Source organism: Biomphalaria glabrata, chromosome 16 (genome assembly GCF_947242115.1).
Source record: "Biomphalaria glabrata chromosome 16, xgBioGlab47.1, whole genome shotgun sequence".
In the NCBI taxonomy this organism is placed as follows: domain Eukaryota; kingdom Metazoa; phylum Mollusca; class Gastropoda; family Planorbidae; genus Biomphalaria; species Biomphalaria glabrata.
The window spans coordinates 10,325,976-10,346,233 of NC_074726.1; positions in this window are offsets into that span (position 1 = coordinate 10,325,976).

Consider the following 20,258-nt stretch of genomic DNA (forward strand, 5'->3'; position numbering starts at 1 on the left):
GTGTGTTTGTGTTCGGTATGTGTTTGGGTGTGTGTATATATGTATGTGTATGTGTGTGGAGTGTTTAGGGTGTCTCATGTTTGTATGTTGTGTTTGTATGTGTGTGGTGTAGTGTGTGGGTGTATGTGTTTGTGGTGTGTTTGTGTATCTGTTTGTGGTGTTCGTGTGTGTTGTATGTGTTTGGGTGTATGTATGTATGTGTATGTGTGTGGGGCGTGTCATGTGTGTATGTTGTGTTTTTATGTATGTAGTGGAGTGTGTGGGTGTATCTGTTTGTGGTGTGTTTGTGTTTGTGGTGTTTGTGTGCGGTATGTGTTTGGGTGTGTGTATATATGTATGTGTATGTGCGTGGGATTGTGTGTATGGTGTGTTGTGATGTTGCTTGTTCAGGCTGTCTTGAGGCAAATGTGTAAATCTAGTCTGAGTTATATTCAGATCTGTATATTAGATCTAGTATCACCCAAATTTAAATCTAGTATATTATAGTATATATAATAATACCATTTAGATCTACAGTTATCAAGAGCACTATGACAATTAGTATGAATAACTATGATCAATTTTAAAATTTGATGTGACTGAACTGTCTATAGAGTAGACTCTAAGACTGTCTAGAGTAGATAAGATAGATTTCTTAGATCCAATCCAGAAATTATGGTTCTATTTAACCATATGAAATAAATATGTTTATACAATGTCAAATATATCTTTAACAAGATATATACATCTAGAATGTACTACCTTCATTCATCTTTCAATTAATAATAATAATCCAAATTAGAGTCTAGATGATTAAATGTATCAACGAGATGTACAAAAATTTGTGGATCTAAATTTAGCCAGACGACAATGTTTGACATCAATGCCAGTTTCGGCATTATTCTCATGGCAAAATCATATTTGATTTTAACCGCTCAAACTAAAATTATTTTAGTCTGATTCACAATAAAAGAATCCTACCTGTACTTTCTATCATTAAGTGAAAAAAAAAATACAGATCTAATTAAATTATTAAAAATAAATAATTTAAAATAATATACACAAATGAAATAATTAAATGAGACTATCGCTATGGGTAGGGATATGACAATATGGCACACATTGATAACGTCACGAAGTAACCAAGCAACAACGGATATGACGTTTACACAAACAAAACAATCACAATCCTAAACGTATAATATAGCTTTTCATCTAAATTACGTCTCCTACCCCGACGGGTTTTAAGGCTTCACCACCTGAATCTCAGGCTAACGTACCAAATTTAGACAAAATCTATTTCTAAGGGCAATCTAAACATATACTAATAAGAAAAATGGCACTTAGCTTTTGACAAGAAAGATCCCCTTTGTTCGGATTCCCGAATATGCTAGATCACAACAAATTCCACTGCTCCTCTTCCAGTTCTGACTCTGTTCTCCGGTGCTACCAGTGGATACAATCCGTGTCGAGTATCCCACGTAATGCCACAGATGTCTTGATATGCCACAGCAAAATGTTTCAGTTTCTTCGACGACTGTTGATGACCGTATGTGTAGTTCCGACGACTTTGTGTACACAGTTACTGACGAATAGGTTAATGGTTCTCCTGGCGACGACTTGATTTGCGTAGACGACTACTGACAAATAACAGTCTCTTGACGGCAACTTGATCTGGACGACTGACGAATAACGAATTTCTTGACGATGACTTGATCTGGGCTGACGAATAACGACTTTGACGATGACTTGATCTGGGCTGACGAATAACGGTTCTCTAAAATAGTTCACTGCTCCTGCTGCTACTCTGGTAGTACGACGAAGTTTGCTGTTGTATGCTGCTTCACTAGACCAAAATGTCCAATGTAGACTAGGTGAGACCAAGGTCACCTCCGACGACGTTCCGTTATACGATTAACGGTTTTCAACAAAATTAAGTGGATGTAGCTGTTTCCACTACTTCAATATCAGCAAGTCTAGATATGGTCTAGATTAACGTATACTAAATATATCAATGTTCAGCAACGATAAATATGATTTCACTAACCTTCCAAAGGTTAAACACAGTGACCGTTATAAAAGTGGCAAGCAACCGGTTCAATGAGCAAAGTGCTCCACAAGAATCTCTCAAAGGGTAAGACGACAGAGCGATTTAGTTAGCTACCAAACTTGTAGTACTCACAATACTTCTGACAGCGGGCAAACTGTCCTTCTCAAAACTGACGAGGTAAAACTTGATACTCGATGTGGCTCCTACGACTGTTTTCTCAAGCGAAGAAAAAATATGTCCAACAGGTTTACTAACGATCTCTCACCCGTTATGAATGAACGGTTCCTCTGGCTGTAGTTCGATTCAGCATGCGAAGATCAGGCTTGATAATATACTCGTTGAGTAGACCAGACGTTGCGATGATTACTGTCCTGACGAAGGTCACCCTGAGTTAACGGCTCGTTGAACGTACGATCAAGCAGGCGACGACTGCATGTAGATCTAGAACAAAGTCACTCTGCGATGATGCTGTGTTCAGCCGTACTCCGATGAAACTTTATATCTTCGAGTGCACGACCCTCACCTGAGTAAACGTTCAGCTTCGAGGTCCGGTTCGAGGTTCGGGCTTCGGGCGTCGGATTCGAGGTTCGGGGTCGCCACTGTGATGTTGCTTGTTCAGGCTGTCTTGAGGTCAACTATGGATGACTGTTGGATTTCAACCAATTACTCTGCAAGCGTTTGGTGTAATTGTTCGGGTGTATTCCGTGTAGTTGATCAACAATACAGACAGAAACAATCAACATCGGTTTTAACTAGTGAAGAGATGTAGTCAACACTGATGAACAACTTCACATATATTTATTCTAATAAAAGGCCACAGTAGAAGTCTCTGTCACTAAACACGTCGTTACCCTAGAGGATTATATCGCTAACTGATTTTCCGGTCTCTAACCCAACATATCCCAAACGTCACTAGTCCCGTTCAATATGCGTCTTCTATGGTGCGTCGCTAAATAACTAAACTATAAATAAGGTGTCTAACAGTGTATAGTTTGTTTGTATATGTGTGTGGTGTGGTGTGTGGGTGTATGTGTGTGTATGCGGTTTGTGTATGATTTGTTTGTATGTGTGTGGTGTGTGTGTGGGTGTATGTGTGTGTGGTGTGTTTGTAGTGTGTGTAATTGAGACTTGAAACTAGTGTTTTATTCTGCGAACCAAACGACCTATCGATTGCACTTCTCTCGCCTAACCAGAAACAAAACAAAAGAACGAAAGTTCTTGTCAATAACTTCAGATCTAAGGTCACATCCAACATGTTCAGCTCACAGATCTAAGGTCACATCCAACATGTTCACCTCACAGATCTAAGGTCACATCCAACATGTTCACCTCACAGATCTAAGGTCACATCCAACATGTTCACCTCACAGATCTAAGGTCACATCCAACATGTTCACTTCACAGATCTAAGGTCACATCCAACATGTTCACCTCACAGATCTAAGGTCACATCCAACATGTTCACCTCACAGATCTAAGGTCACATCCAACATGTTCACCTCACACATCTAAGGTCACATCCAACATGTTCACCTCACAGATCTAAGATCACATCCAACATGTTCACCTCATAGATCTAAGGTCACATCCAACATGTTCACATCACAGATCTAAGGTCACATCCAAAATGTTCACCTCACAGATCTAAGGTCACATCCAACATGTTCACCTCACAGATCTAAGGTCACATCCAACATGTTCACCTCACACATCTAAGGTCACATCCAACATGTTCACCTCACACATCTAAGGTCACATCCAACATGTTCACCTCACACATCTAAGGTCACATCCAACATGTTCACCTCACAGATCTAAGGTCACATCCAACATGTTCACCTCACAGATCTAAGGTCACATCCAACATGTTCACCTCACAGATCTAAGGTCACATCCAACATGTTCACCTCACAGATCTAAGGTCACATCCAACATGTTCACCTCACAGATCTAAGGTCACATCCAACATGTTCACCTCACAGATCTAAGGTCACATCCAACATGTTCACTTCACAGATCTAAGGTCACATCCAACATGTTCACCTCACAGATCTAAGGTCACATCCAACATGTTCACCTCACAGATCTAAGGTCACATCCAACATGTTCACCTCACAGATCTAAGGTCACATCCAACATGTTCACCTCACAGATCTAAGGTCACATCCAACATGTTCACCTCACAGATCTAAGGTCACATCCAACATGTTCACCTCACAGATCTAAGGTCACATCCAACATGTTCACCTCACAGATCTAAGGTCACATCCAACATGTTCACCTCACACATCTAAGGTCACATCCAACATGTTCACCTCACACATCTAAGGTCACATCCAACATGTTCACCTCACACATCTAAGGTCACATCCAACATGTTCACCTCACAGATCTAAGGTCACATCCAACATGTTCACCTCACAGATCTAAGGTCACATCCAACATGTTCACCTCAAAGATCTAAGGTCACATCCAACATGTTCACCTCACAGATCAAAGGTCACATCCAACATGTTCACCTCACACATCTAAGGTCACATCCAACATGTTCACCTCACAGATCTAAGGTCACATCCAACATGTTCACCTCACACATCTAAGGTCACATCCAACATGTTCACCTCACAGATCTAAGATCACATCCAACATGTTCACCTCATAGATCTAAGGTCACATCCAACATGTTCACATCACAGATCTAAGGTCACATCCAAAATGTTCACCTCACAGATCTAAGGTCACATCCAACATGTTCACCTCACAGATCTAAGGTCACATCCAACATGTTCACCTCACACATCTAAGGTCACATCCAACATGTTCACCTCACACATCTAAGGTCACATCCAACATGTTCACCTCACAGATCTAAGGTCACATCCAACATGTTCACCTCACAGATCTAAGGTCACATCCAACATGTTCACCTCACAGATCTAAGGTCACATCCAACATGTTCACCTCACAGATCTAAGGTCACATCCAACATGTTCACCTCACAGATCTAAGGTCACATCCAACATGTTCACCTCACAGATCTAAGGTCACATCCAACATGTTCACTTCACAGATCTAAGGTCACATCCAACATGTTCACCTCACAGATCTAAGGTCACATCCAACATGTTCACCTCACAGATCTAAGGTCACATCCAACATGTTCACTTCACAGATCTAAGGTCACATCCAACATGTTCACCTCACAGATCTAAGGTCACATCCAACATGTTCACCTCACAGATCTAAGGTCACATCCAACATGTTCACCTCACAGATCTAAGGTCACATCCAACATGTTCACCTCACAGATCTAAGGTCACATCCAACATGTTCACCTCACACATCTAAGGTCACATCCAACATGTTCACCTCACACATCTAAGGTCACATCCAACATGTTCACCTCACAGATCTAAGGTCACATCCAACATGTTCACCTCACAGATCTAAGGTCACATCCAACATGTTCACCTCACAGATCTAAGGTCACATCCAACATGTTCACCTCACAGATCTAAGGTCACATCCAACATGTTCACCTCACACATCTAAGGTCACATCCAACATGTTCACCTCACAGATCTAAGGTCACATCCAACATGTTCACCTCACACATCTAAGGTCACATCCAACATGTTCACCTCACAGATCTAAGATCACATCCAACATGTTCACCTCATAGATCTAAGGTCACATCCAACATGTTCACATCACAGATCTAAGGTCACATCCAAAATGTTCACCTCACAGATCTAAGGTCACATCCAACATGTTCACCTCACAGATCTAAGGTCACATCCAACATGTTCACCTCACACATCTAAGGTCACATCCAACATGTTCACCTCACACATCTAAGGTCACATCCAACATGTTCACCTCACAGATCTAAGGTCACATCCAACATGTTCACCTCACAGATCTAAGGTCACATCCAACATGTTCACCTCACAGATCTAAGGTCACATCCAACATGTTCACCTCACAGATCTAAGGTCACATCCAACATGTTCACCTCACAGATCTAAGGTCACATCCAACATGTTCACCTCACAGATCTAAGGTCACATCCAACATGTTCACTTCACAGATCTAAGGTCACATCCAACATGTTCACCTCACAGATCTAAGGTCACATCCAACATGTTCACCTCACAGATCTAAGGTCACATCCAACATGTTCACTTCACAGATCTAAGGTCACATCCAACATGTTCACCTCACAGATCTAAGGTCACATCCAACATGTTCACCTCACAGATCTAAGGTCACATCCAACATGTTCACCTCACAGATCTAAGGTCACATCCAACATGTTCACCTCACAGATCTAAGGTCACATCCAACATGTTCACCTCACAGATCTAAGGTCACATCCAACATGTTCACCTCACACATCTAAGGTCACATCCAACATGTTCACCTCACAGATCTAAGGTCACATCCAACATGTTCACCTCACACATCTAAGGTCACATCCAACATGTTCACCTCACAGATCTAAGGTCACATCCAACATGTTCACCTCACAGATCTAAGGTCACATCCAACATGTTCACCTCACAGATCTAAGGTCACATCCAACATGTTCACCTCACAGATCTAAGGTCACATCCAACATGTTCACCTCACAGATCTAAGGTCACATCCAACATGTTCACCTCACAGATCTAAGGTCACATCCAACATGTTCACCTCACAGATCGAAATAGTCTACCTTAACTCTTTGCAATGCTTAGTACGGGAAAAAAATGTGGAACTGTTTTTATTTCTTTTCTTCGAGATGGTGTTACGAATTGTATTTGATATTGTAAATGGTAGGTCTAAATTAATAGTTTCACTCTATAGAAATACAGTATGACTTAGTCGAGAGTTGTTTAGAAGTAAAGTGTTTTTTTCTATGGTTATAGTTTTATTAAACTTATTTATTCGTATACATATGTGTCGAGTCTCTTTGGAGAGAATGTTAGTGCTCCATTACTAAGGTTAAGATGTTCTGCCGTCAAAGGATTGAACTGGGGCTTGGAGTGATCAACCCCCCTAGACTAGGACCATCACTACCAGCCTGGGCAACCCACATATATAGGCGACCTGTGACAGATGGCTGCCTGGTGGTGCAGTATGCGTGCAGGACTGTTGTTCAGTCGTCTCGTTGGTCCAGGGTTCAAACCTTGCCCGCTGCCATCCCCCGTCGTTCTGTGGGAGGTTTAGACTAAGAAGTAGATTACCTTCAACTTTGAAAGAACATCCGGAAAAATGGAAAACATTTCACAAACAAACATATGGTAGCACTTGGTAGAATCAATTCGTCACTGGGCGAGGCCATAGTTTCTAATGGACCGCTGATTGTATTTTTACATTTGATGAATTAAGTTTACAACTCGTTTAGTCTTCCTAAAGCTGTGAAGACTTACAAGCAAATTGTAAAACAATACCGACGAATGACCTATGAGGATGTAGTTACTATATGGTTTATATGATATCTTCAATCCATGTAATCACAGTTTTAACTATGCCAGACTCTTTATTGTAAGATTTAAAAAACGTCACTAATTTTGTTCAAACATTTATTTAAGTCGCTTTCCAACGTATATAGTCAATAGTCTAATACCTTAATTCAGTGTTTCTCAAACTTTTTCTTTACAAACTCTTCACACTTTCGGAACATTTAGCGGAACACTTTGATTATTTTATAGAGAGATTAATTCATGTGGTGGCCTACTAGTCAACTATTCCAGTAGTTCGTGGAACACCTAGTCAGGCCACGCAGAACACTAGGGATCATCGGAACTCAGTTTGGGAAACACTGCCTTAATTGTTTGATAGGATATTCTCATAAATGACAGATGCACATTCTTCATGGATCTTAATCATTACATTCTTCTTTACAAGCTTACAAAAAAAAAGGACATAATTAAGAAAAAAAGTGAACAAATTACCTGCAGGCTATTGATCAATTAACGTCTGGGGAAAGGTTTTTCTAGAAGTAAATATCATTCTTTAGGGGGATTGACTTTTCTAGCCAGATTGTTATGTTAAATGGACGAAATTAAATGACAAAAGTATTTACATTTGAAACCAGTGCTTTCGGGATTTCGACTTTTAATTCAATTGATTCTCTAAGTCAAAAGTTCACGAAATTATACATTAACATTTTAGTGAAGTTTCAAACCTGGGCCCAGGATTGCTATGGCAGGTAAACATCTTATATTTTCAATCCATAAGTATAGATCTCTTTATACACTTTCATATATTTCATTCTAAACTCAAATCATTTATAGATCTAAGGTTCTGGCTTTTCATTTTGGTTCTGGTTCTGAACCCACCGAAACTACACCTATTAAGACTGTAGAAGGGGCAAAAGCGAGTAACTGGTTCTTAAACCCCGAAAACGTAAAATTAAACTCTATGGCCACACCACAAGGTCCCAAGGGCTCGCGAAGACCTTCCTTCAGTACCAAGAAGTTGAAGAGGAAGACAAAGAAAGCAATGGAAAAACAAAATCAAAGAATGGACGGGCCTGACGTTGAATGAAATCCTATCCAAGGCAAAAGACAGAGAGGAATGGAGAAAAACGGTCAACAGGTCTTGTCTGGTGCCCCAACGGTTCAAAAAACTAAGGGATTGGTAAAGGTTAAAACCGGAAGCTATGGGCAGGAAGGGGCTAGTGATCTTTGGTTAATTATCCTCCTAAAAGACGGAAATCTCTGAATATAAACGTGTGCTGCTTCGCCGTTAAACCCAAACATAAACACGCTAAAGACATTCAGGAGTCAACCCTGTTTTGCACTAATATATGAACTCATTGGTTAGTTTTTGGAATAATTCATGTATTGTCATCAAGTATGAATAATTATGTGAAATTTCAACTTAATACTAGAATGGGAATGAGAGAATGAAAAGGTTGCGAAACATAATAAGGGGATTAAATCCATATATACACATCTCTTATTAAGTAGCATTTATTCCCCTTATTTTGATATCAAACAAAATAATTAATCAACAATAATTAAATAACTAATTGTTTAATTTTTTTTTTGTCTCGTGTTTTGTCAGGTACAATGAATAATTATGACCTATGAGGATGTAGTTACTATATGGTTTATATGATATCTTCAATCCATGTAATCACAGTTTTAACTATGCCAGACTCTTTATTGTAAGATTTAAAAAACGTCACTAATTTTGTTCAAACATTTATTTAAGTCGCTTTCCAACGTATATAGTCAATAGTCTAATACCTTAATTCAGTGTTTCTCAAACTTTTTCTTTACAAACTCTTCACACTTTCGGAACATTTAGCGGAACACTTTGATTATTTTATAGAGAGATTAATTCATGTGGTGGCCTACTAGTCAACTATTCCAGTAGTTCGTGGAACACCTAGTCAGGCCACGCAGAACACTAGGGATCATCGGAACTCAGTTTGGGAAACACTGCCTTAATTGTTTGATAGGATATTCTCATAAATGACAGATGCACATTCTTCATGGATCTTAATCATTACATTCTTCTTTACAAGCTTACAAAAAAAAAGGACATAATTAAGAAAAAAAGTGAACAAATTACCTGCAGGCTATTGATCAATTAACGTCTGGGGAAAGGTTTTTCTAGAAGTAAATATCATTCTTTAGGGGGATTGACTTTTCTAGCCAGATTGTTATGTTAAATGGACGAAATTAAATGACAAAAGTATTTACATTTGAAACCAGTGCTTTCGGGATTTCGACTTTTAATTCAATTGATTCTCTAAGTCAAAAGTTCACGAAATTATACATTAACATTTTAGTGAAGTTTCAAACCTGGGCCCAGGATTGCTATGGCAGGTAAACATCTTATATTTTCAATCCATAAGTATAGATCTCTTTATACACTTTCATATATTTCATTCTAAACTCAAATCATTTATAGATCTAAGGTTCTGGCTTTTCATTTTGGTTCTGGTTCTGAACCCACCGAAACTACACCTATTAAGACTGTAGAAGGGGCAAAAGCGAGTAACTGGTTCTTAAACCCCGAAAACGTAAAATTAAACTCTATGGCCACACCACAAGGTCCCAAGGGCTCGCGAAGACCTTCCTTCAGTACCAAGAAGTTGAAGAGGAAGACAAAGAAAGCAATGGAAAAACAAAATCAAAGAATGGACGGGCCTGACGTTGAATGAAATCCTATCCAAGGCAAAAGACAGAGAGGAATGGAGAAAAACGGTCAACAGGTCTTGTCTGGTGCCCCAACGGTTCAAAAAACTAAGGGATTGGTAAAGGTTAAAACCGGAAGCTATGGGCAGGAAGGGGCTAGTGATCTTTGGTTAATTATCCTCCTAAAAGACGGAAATCTCTGAATATAAACGTGTGCTGCTTCGCCGTTAAACCCAAACATAAACACGCTAAAGACATTCAGGAGTCAACCCTGTTTTGCACTAATATATGAACTCATTGGTTAGTTTTTGGAATAATTCATGTATTGTCATCAAGTATGAATAATTATGTGAAATTTCAACTTAATACTAGAATGGGAATGAGAGAATGAAAAGGTTGCGAAACATAATAAGGGGATTAAATCCATATATACACATCTCTTATTAAGTAGCATTTATTCCCCTTATTTTGATATCAAACAAAATAATTAATCAACAATAATTAAATAACTAATTGTTTAATTTTTTTTTTTGTCTCGTGTTTTGTCAGGTACAATGAATAATTATGACCTATGAGGATGTAGTTACTATATGGTTTATATGATATCTTCAATCCATGTAATCACAGTTTTAACTATGCCAGACTCTTTATTGTAAGATTTAAAAAACGTCACTAATTTTGTTCAAACATTTATTTAAGTCGCTTTCCAACGTATATAGTCAATAGTCTAATACCTTAATTCAGTGTTTCTCAAACTTTTTCTTTACAAACTCTTCACACTTTCGGAACATTTAGCGGAACACTTTGATTATTTTATAGAGAGATTAATTCATGTGGTGGCCTACTAGTCAACTATTCCAGTAGTTCGTGGAACACCTAGTCAGGCCACGCAGAACACTAGGGATCATCGGAACTCAGTTTGGGAAACACTGCCTTAATTGTTTGATAGGATATTCTCATAAATGACAGATGCACATTCTTCATGGATCTTAATCATTACATTCTTCTTTACAAGCTTACAAAAAAAAAGGACATAATTAAGAAAAAAAGTGAACAAATTACCTGCAGGCTATTGATCAATTAACGTCTGGGGAAAGGTTTTTCTAGAAGTAAATATCATTCTTTAGGGGGATTGACTTTTCTAGCCAGATTGTTATGTTAAATGGACGAAATTAAATGACAAAAGTATTTACATTTGAAACCAGTGCTTTCGGGATTTCGACTTTTAATTCAATTGATTCTCTAAGTCAAAAGTTCACGAAATTATACATTAACATTTTAGTGAAGTTTCAAACCTGGGCCCAGGATTGCTATGGCAGGTAAACATCTTATATTTTCAATCCATAAGTATAGATCTCTTTATACACTTTCATATATTTCATTCTAAACTCAAATCATTTATAGATCTAAGGTTCTGGCTTTTCATTTTGGTTCTGGTTCTGAACCCACCGAAACTACACCTATTAAGACTGTAGAAGGGGCAAAAGCGAGTAACTGGTTCTTAAACCCCGAAAACGTAAAATTAAACTCTATGGCCACACCACAAGGTCCCAAGGGCTCGCGAAGACCTTCCTTCAGTACCAAGAAGTTGAAGAGGAAGACAAAGAAAGCAATGGAAAAACAAAATCAAAGAATGGACGGGCCTGACGTTGAATGAAATCCTATCCAAGGCAAAAGACAGAGAGGAATGGAGAAAAACGGTCAACAGGTCTTGTCTGGTGCCCCAACGGTTCAAAAAACTAAGGGATTGGTAAAGGTTAAAACCGGAAGCTATGGGCAGGAAGGGGCTAGTGATCTTTGGTTAATTATCCTCCTAAAAGACGGAAATCTCTGAATATAAACGTGTGCTGCTTCGCCGTTAAACCCAAACATAAACACGCTAAAGACATTCAGGAGTCAACCCTGTTTTGCACTAATATATGAACTCATTGGTTAGTTTTTGGAATAATTCATGTATTGTCATCAAGTATGAATAATTATGTGAAATTTCAACTTAATACTAGAATGGGAATGAGAGAATGAAAAGGTTGCGAAACATAATAAGGGGATTAAATCCATATATACACATCTCTTATTAAGTAGCATTTATTCCCCTTATTTTGATATCAAACAAAATAATTAATCAACAATAATTAAATAACTAATTGTTTAATTGTTTTTTTGTCTCGTGTTTTGTCAGGTACAATGAATAATTATGACCTATGAGGATGTAGTTACTATATGGTTTATATGATATCTTCAATCCATGTAATCACAGTTTTAACTATGCCAGACTCTTTATTGTAAGATTTAAAAAACGTCACTAATTTTGTTCAAACATTTATTTAAGTCGCTTTCCAACGTATATAGTCAATAGTCTAATACCTTAATTCAGTGTTTCTCAAACTTTTTCTTTACAAACTCTTCACACTTTCGGAACATTTAGCGGAACACTTTGATTATTTTATAGAGAGATTAATTCATGTGGTGGCCTACTAGTCAACTATTCCAGTAGTTCGTGGAACACCTAGTCAGGCCACGCAGAACACTAGGGATCATCGGAACTCAGTTTGGGAAACACTGCCTTAATTGTTTGATAGGATATTCTCATAAATGACAGATGCACATTCTTCATGGATCTTAATCATTACATTCTTCTTTACAAGCTTACAAAAAAAAAGGACATAATTAAGAAAAAAAGTGAACAAATTACCTGCAGGCTATTGATCAATTAACGTCTGGGGAAAGGTTTTTCTAGAAGTAAATATCATTCTTTAGGGGGATTGACTTTTCTAGCCAGATTGTTATGTTAAATGGACGAAATTAAATGACAAAAGTATTTACATTTGAAACCAGTGCTTTCGGGATTTCGACTTTTAATTCAATTGATTCTCTAAGTCAAAAGTTCACGAAATTATACATTAACATTTTAGTGAAGTTTCAAACCTGGGCCCAGGATTGCTATGGCAGGTAAACATCTTATATTTTCAATCCATAAGTATAGATCTCTTTATACACTTTCATATATTTCATTCTAAACTCAAATCATTTATAGATCTAAGGTTCTGGCTTTTCATTTTGGTTCTGGTTCTGAACTCACCGAAACTACACCTATTAAGACTGTAGAAGGGGCAAAAGCGAGTAACTGGTTCTTAAACCCCGAAAACGTAAAATTAAACTCTATGGCCACACCACAAGGTCCCAAGGGCTCGCGAAGACCTTCCTTCAGTACCAAGAAGTTGAAGAGGAAGACAAAGAAAGCAATGGAAAAACAAAATCAAAGAATGGACGGGCCTGACGTTGAATGAAATCCTATCCAAGGCAAAAGACAGAGAGGAATGGAGAAAAACGGTCAACAGGTCTTGTCTGGTGCCCCAACGGTTCAAAAAACTAAGGGATTGGTAAAGGTTAAAACCGGAAGCTATGGGCAGGAAGGGGCTAGTGATCTTTGGTTAATTATCCTCCTAAAAGACGGAAATCTCTGAATATAAACGTGTGCTGCTTCGCCGTTAAACCCAAACATAAACACGCTAAAGACATTCAGGAGTCAACCCTGTTTTGCACTAATATATGAACTCATTGGTTAGTTTTTGGAATAATTCATGTATTGTCATCAAGTATGAATAATTATGTGAAATTTCAACTTAATACTAGAATGGGAATGAGAGAATGAAAAGGTTGCGAAACATAATAAGGGGATTAAATCCATATATACACATCTCTTATTAAGTAGCATTTATTCCCCTTATTTTGATATCAAACAAAATAATTAATCAACAATAATTAAATAACTAATTGTTTAATTTTTTTTTTGTCTCGTGTTTTGTCAGGTACAATGAATAATTATGCAAATTTTCAACTTCATCCGAGAATTGAAAATAGGACAATAAACAGACAGACAGAATAAGTTGATATTGTGGAAAGCGCGGTCGAGAGGCCAAGTGCGCTTGAACTTGGCTTGGCTTGGCTACCTAGAAGGGGGCTCGAGGTTCGGCAGAGTTGTGTTTACTGAGCGCCTAAAGGCAGCACGGAAAACCAACTCCTAGATACCCCCTCCCCCCCACCGGTCCACAAATGAGATTGGACCAAAAGCGCTATGAACATGCTATAAGCATGAAAGTAGAGCTATATAAAAGCTATAATAATAATAATAATATAAGCTTTGTACAAATCAGGATCGTATGACATATGGACAGCTCACAGTGCTACATTCTGGCAGATAATGGGACGCTGCTGATCTCAAACTGTATCCAGGACTAGTCGTTACTTTATGAAGTGAGTTTAAACTGCTGCGTGAGCGGCAACGTTCCGACCAGAGCTAATGCCAAGACTTCCAAGTGCACTATGAAATAAAGCCCGTTTGACGATCAAATGCGGTTAGCAATAAAAAAAAACAACTTTTTCATCATACGACGACAGGAAAAGGTCAAGCTTGCATTTAATACCTGTGTAGATATCATCAGAATGCGATGAAAATAATGTATCTCAGGTCTTGGCAAGTATGGTTCCAAGTCAGACATGTCAAATTTCTCTGGCAAGGCTATGCCGTTTATGTAAAGACTGACATTTAAATCTGATATGCGAATGAAAAGTTCATTGTGAAATGTTCAGTGCAATAGTCTATAAAAATGTCCTGAAAATTGTATACATATTTAAAACTGATACTTAATGTGGCTTATAACGTGTCCACTTGACAAGTATATTGTAGGGAAGTTTTCTTATTCGAAAGACTTATTTAATTAAAACAAATAACAATTAAATTCTTCTAAAGACTTTCATGTATGACGGAATGACTATAAATAACTCGTTTGTAATTGGTGCATCCGGTGTACAGAATAAATGAATAGTTGGAAATATCAAAGTTCCATTTAACGTCCTTGACATTGTTGAGTTTATTGCCAAGATCCCACACTATTTAATATTTTTGAGTAGCGGGACTGGTTGGCCTCCGTCAGTCGTAGAACGACTATGGTTCATCTAGGCACTATGTTTGGACATAAAAAGGTGGCGCTTCATTTGGTCGAATTCCTATTTAATGTGTATCGTATCCAGGCTGTAAGCGACGTTTTTCTACCAAAGGTAAACAAGAACGTAGATGCGCAAAGAAACGTGTATCTGTCATGTCAGAACCGATGTGGAGTTCTGCCCCTGAAAGTGAAACTATACCAAAAGCTTCTTTGCTTTTGTCATGAAACTTGCTTCCCGTACAGAAACTGCTGTGAGGACTTTGCAACTAAGTGCCCTGTTGTAGCCAAGAAAGGCCTAGAAAAATTCGGACACATGCTGAACCTAGAGGTTAAATGCTTGACGATGGCCGACGCGTTAGCCATAGCTAGCTGCCCGCAGGAGGAAATCTTCACTGAACGGCTAATTAACAAGAAATCTATTAGTGATATAATCAATAATATTCCAACAATGGATTCTTGGACTGGCTTAGTGTATGCGAATGTAGACATCTTTAACTGCAATATTCCGAATGGGTCGGAAAGAAAGAGTGAGTTTACTGCTGGCTTGATTTACAATCAGCTTTTCTCTGATAAAACGTTCTCGAAAATTGAGCATTATACCTTCCACTCACCTTATTACTACCATACTAACAGTGTGATTCCTTGCTTATACAGTACTATTGGTTACTGTGACAGGGATATTCTTTTAAGATTCCTATGCGACTCAATAGTATCATGGTTGTCTATCAGATATTATTACTGTGTCAACTCATTTTGCAGTCTCTGTCGTCTGAATGTGACCCATATTTGCGTCAAGGGTCATTTCGATACTCGAGATCAGCTTGTTTCTGTCTCAAAGGGACTTGAATTAGTGCCCGTGATTCAAGAGAATCTCGCTTGGACAAAAGCCCAATGCAACGTATCAAGCTTAGGCTGGCTGACCTGTCGGTTTGTTAACTGTTCAACATTCTTGGGGTTCTACTTACACCAAGACGGAACCTGCAGACGATTCGCGTTCTTCTTCATTGCGTTTCCGGGCGACGGTTGGCGTTTAGATGAAAGTGAAAACCAAGACATCTTAGATTATATTACATATTATGTTCTTTTTGTTTTAAATATAGATATATTAAACTTGGACTCGATGCGTTCATTATATAATCACACGCTGGATCGAAATTTTTCTGTATGTACATTTGTTCTCGACTTCAACAGCTCGGTGTCTGAGGACTTTCTCTACTTGCACTATAGTCACGAGTTATCTATCCTGGCTAGTGACGTCAGATCAATGGTTGCCAGGAAGTTAAACAGAAACGATCCAAATATTCCGAATTTGTCACTAGTTTGAAATGAATGGATAGAAACATATCAAAATGGCAACATAAGACCATATAAGAAATACATTGAGAGATCAAGCTATGCAGCAGTTCGTTGGTGCGGCTATTCAGACTCGAAGCTGCTTTCTGCAGTCGGAACTACCTACTCGAACGTTCGAATTGGAGAAATTATCTTTTGCTTATGCCGAACTTTTAGTTATAACCGCTGGGCCGTGCAAGAGTGTCAACAGAAACCTTTCTGTGAGTTTCAGTGCTATGACGAACTAACCTTCGGCCTTTCTGGAAGACACCAAAGCGGCCAAAGTTCAGTTCATTCTTGGGCTCTCAAGCAACTTCTCTTTGTTGTTCTAAGTGACGTACTTCTATTTCAGTGTTGCTCAAACCACGGCTCGCCGGCCAGATCCGGACCGTGACGCTATCCTGCCAATGGAAACGTCTATCTAAAACAGGATGAAGTCGAGAAGGATGGTTTCCATTAGATACACATATTGCTGGCATTAATTACAAAGATTTCTTGCATTATATACAAAGATTGTTTGCATTGTATATAAAGTTTACTTGCATTAATTACAACGATTGCTGGCGTTAAATATAAAGGTTGCATGCATGATATAAAAAAGATTGCTGACTACATGCAATGATTCCAAAAAACACTTAATTGATAAAGAGGGTTGCCATGAGTTTTCTCCCTTTTTTCAAGTTGATATTAGAGATTCTTTCCCATACTCTGGATGAAGATATCACGCGGTTAGATAAAACTAAGGAGTCAGCCTTACACATTCGTCCCGGAATAAATTTGTATCATACTTATTGTTAAAATTAAAATAGAGAGAGAATTTCATGCTGACATAGATTAGTACATAACAGTAACAAGCTAAATATATAAAAATAAAATACCTTATTTAAAAAAAATACGGATATCTAAGGGGAAGAACTCTACATTTACAATAACAATAGTATATTCCAGTACTGTAAGATTTATTTCCCTTTTTCAATATTCAACAAGAATAATTGATAATCACTAATCAACTAACTACAGGGTTAGTTTTTTATAGAAATTGACATAAAATACATTCTCAAAGCATTTCATGGGTTTGGGTAGAGCTACAAGAAGCAGAGGTTTGAATTTATAGATTTCATTCTCCATGGTGGGTAGCTATCCAAGGTGAAAGAGCCTCCTCCTGACCCAAAACCTACTGATTTGGGCTTCAGTTGCCCTCTTTTGCCCCTTCTCCCGTCAGTGATAACATCTCCGCGGAACTCAATATCTGAGTTACACATGAAGGCCAAGAGCTGGAATTGTAGTCATTGAAAGCATTACAAGAAAAGCTTTCGGAACCACAAGATCTTATCGTGTTGTTTCTATGTGTCCCACGTAAAAGTTGTGGATCTCAGCAACTTGTTTTGGTTTGTACTTATTGCCAGGTTGGATACGTAAAAGTTGTGGATCTCAGCAACTTGTTTTGGTTTGTACTTATTGCCAGGTTGGATACGTAAAAGTTGTGGATCTCAGCAACTTGTTTTGGTTTGTACTTATTGCCAGGTTGGATACGTAAAAGTTGTGGATCTCAGAAACTTGTTTTGGTTTGTACTTATTGCCAGGTTGGATACGTAAAAGTTGTGGATCTCAGCAACTTGTTTTGGTTTGTACTTATTGCCAGGTTGGATACGTAAAAGTTGTGGATCTCAGCAACTTGTTTTGGTTTGTACTTATTGCCAGGTTGGATACGTAAAAGTTGTGGATCTCAGCAACTTAATTTGGTTTGTACTTATTGCCAGGTTGGATACGTAGAAGTTGTGGATCTCAGCAACTTGTTTTGGTTTGTACTTATTGCCAGGTTGGATACGTAAAAGTTGTGGATCTCAACAACTTGTTTTTGGTTTATTCTTATTGCCACGTTGGATAAACATATTCCATTTTTTCTTACAAACGCCTTGCCGGTTGAAAATCCATTTGATATTCCAGTTTGACGGCATGGGTCTGTCCTGGAAAATGTTAATGTAGAAAAATTACAATTACTCTGACCCTAATGACGTCATCTATTGAAACGAGAGGTACGGTAGATCATTTCAAAATTTTCTTTCTAAATTATCAATTGCTGGGGGAAAAAAAGAACAATAATTTTTCAAGAGAAATAATAAGTACATATATTCTTGTGAAAACGTATGTACTTGTCCCCCCCCTCCTATTTATAAATTGTTTTCTTTTTATTTTACAAAACTTATATCGACTCAGGAGGTGGCTGAGCGGTAAAGCCCTTTGCTTCCAAATGGGTTCCGGGGTTCGAATCCTGATGATTTTTAATTTCGGGATCTTCGAGCGCATCTGAGTTGGGGGAAAAGTAAAGGCGGTTGGTCTTTGCGCTGGCCACATGACACCTTCGTTAACCGTAGGCCACAGAGATAAATGACCTTTACATCATCTGCCCTATATAGACCACAAGTTCTGAAACTTTATTTTACTATATATCAACTCTGTCTGTCTGGGTGTCATTTTGTACACGTTATATCAACTCTGCCTGTCTGGGTGTCATTTTTGTACACGTTATATCAACTCTGCCTGTCTGGGTGTCATTTTGTACACGTTATATCAACTCTGACTGTCTGGGTGTCATTTTGTACACGTTATATCAACTCTGTCTGTCTGGGTGTCATTTTGTACACGTTATATCAACTCTGCCTGTCTGTGTGTCATTTTGTACACGTTATATCAACTCTGTCTGTCTGTGTGTCATTTTGTACACGTTATTTATCCCTCTTTCCATTCTTGGATGTAGTTGAAACTTCTCAACATTCATTCAACAATTTATCCTACAATCTGAACAATACATAAATCAATCACAAATTAACCTGAACCAATGTCTTAATTAACTTCAATACGCTTAATATGGCCCAAAATTGTATGTCATTAGGATAAAAAAAAGTCAAAAAATGTTAATGTGTTGATAAACAACAAACAAACAAACAACAACTTGTTTGTAAACATAAAAACATTTTCCACAAATTTATTATAGAAAAAAATTATTTTCAGTAGGTTTTAGTTGTGTTTTACTAATGGCTTATGTCAATGTGGGAATAGATATAGAAGATTAAGTTTTGAGGAGAAACAAGTTTTTTTTTTTTTAAAAATCGATGATGACAATGTGTACACTAATATCCATTAATAACTTTTCTTTGTGACATGAAAGAGGAATGGAGTTTTAAAAAGAGATAAATGACAGAGAGAACAATATATTGTACTTTAAATAACAGAGAGAACAATATATTGTACTTTAAATAACAGAGAGATCAAATACATTGTACTTTAAATAACAGAGAGATCAAATACATTGTACTTTAAATAACAGAGAGATCAAATACATTGTACTTTAAATAACAGAGAGATCAAATACATTGTACTTTGTTACTCGCTTAAATTTTCAATCCGTCATTTAGTTTTAGTAAGTCTGACAGCTGACCTGTGACGTGGTAACCAGTCGTCAGTCGAGACCAATAATTCGTAATCACGTCACAGGTCTTTAGTCAAGCCAACTATAACTTTTGGTCTCTTACAGGCTGATTCAGTGCGTAAGATCGCTAGTTTTTGAATGATCTAGATCAGCGATAGGCCATCTTTACTTGCCAGATAGTTTTTAATAAGATTACATAAATTACCTTTCGACTGCCACCTAATCTAGCGCAATGGAAATGATCCAAGTGTTTTGTGTTCGGATCCTCCATCAGAATTGAAGATTAACATCTTAGCCCGAACCTCCTACACGATAACGTGGAATGGCGGTGCGCAGAGTTCAAACCCAGAGACTCGAGACGACAGTCCAGAGCGCATACCAAC